The sequence below is a fragment of the Propithecus coquereli genome, unplaced genomic scaffold (genome assembly GCF_000956105.1).
Source record: "Propithecus coquereli isolate 6110/MARCELLA unplaced genomic scaffold, Pcoq_1.0 Scaffold80, whole genome shotgun sequence".
Lineage (NCBI taxonomy): Eukaryota > Metazoa > Chordata > Mammalia > Primates > Indriidae > Propithecus > Propithecus coquereli.
Window position 1 is genome coordinate 8,746,482 of NW_012154174.1, and position 1,572 is coordinate 8,748,053.

Here is a 1,572-nt window from a genome sequence, read left to right on the forward strand (position 1 = left end):
TTATATTTGTCTGAGATTACTAGGTGGTTCATTCAACAAACGTGCATAGATGATTTTTTTTTTTTTTTAATGTATTGGGCACAGTGCTATGCTAGGGATATAGTGGTTAAGAAGGCAGACATAATCTGTGCTCTAATGGAGCTTCCATTTTTCCAGTAGGCATAGATTTTAAAGAGACTAAAACAAACAGACAAACGAGAAAATAAGCAAAAAAAATAATGAATTTTAATAAAGAAAATGAGCAAGGATTTGAGAAGAAAAATAATGAAGGGAGTAGGTCTCAATAAAATGTTCAGGAACTGAACTTTCTGAGGGGGTGACATTGAAACTAATTCATAAAGGATGGAGGAATACAGGAAGGAGGAATAAAGGAATAAAGGAATACAAAGCCATCAGAAAAAAAAAAAGAAAAAGAAAAGTAACTGCAGTAAGACTGAAGCATCTGGGGAGGGTGGCAGACTGGCCAAGACAATGCTGGAGCCTTAGTAACAGGTTGTGTAATGAAGGGTCCTGTGGCCACGACAAGAACCTTGGTTTTTTGGTTTGTTTTTGTATTAAAGTCCAGTTAGAAGCCTAGATGTCATTGCATCTCTTTCATTTTTCTTTAAGTTTTACGTTAAAAGCCTCACTCATTTTACTTTTCCTGTTATGAGATTAAACAGTCTTAAAAACATTTTCTTTCTTGATATGGCTCATGCAGACATTATTTTTGTCCAGAGTGATGCCCAGGTTGGAATTTTAATGTTAATAAAACATTAATTCAGAAGAATGTCATACGTTTTTAATTTAGAAAATTAGTCCTTTAACTTTTTCACAACCTGTCTCTCCATTACTGCAAGAAATATTTTCAAATTTCCAACTGTCAATGTGGATTTTTCTCCCTATCATTTTGGTTCTGTCCACTTTTGCTTAATATATTTTGACAGTTTATTATTAGTTGCATATAAATTTAAGGTTATGTATCTTCTTGTTGAATTGACTCTTTTGTCATTGTGAAATGTCCCTTTTTACTTGAGAAATTCTATTTGCATTAAAATCTTCTTTGCCTGCAGTTGATATAGCTAGAACAGCATTCTTTTGGTTAGTGTTTCCTTGGTGTGTCTTTTTCTAATTCATCTATCTTATGTTTTGAAAATATCATCTTCCTCTCCCAAACACAGACACGGTTTGCCATTTGTTTTTCTCAATTCCTATGTTCAAGTTTACTATGCTCAGTATTATCAATGATTTTCTTTTATGACATCCAGGTTTTATATCTTTTAGAAAGACTGACACTATTTTCTTGTTTGTAAATTTATTCCCTCACGTTTTGTTTTACAATTTTATAGTTTTGTGCTTTGTGCTTAAGTTTTTGATCCATTGTAAATATTTTGTTGTGTAAGGATTGAGGTAGCAATGTCAAGTTTTGGGTGGTGGAGGATATTGATCAGTTGATTTTGATGCACAGTTTAGAACAATGTTAGCAGAATCTAACCTTATATAAGGTTATCATTTAGATAAATTATATACTTCTTTTCTTACTTGACCTATCAATAACAGATGAATGTAAGTTTAATTTTTTCAGAATTTTTA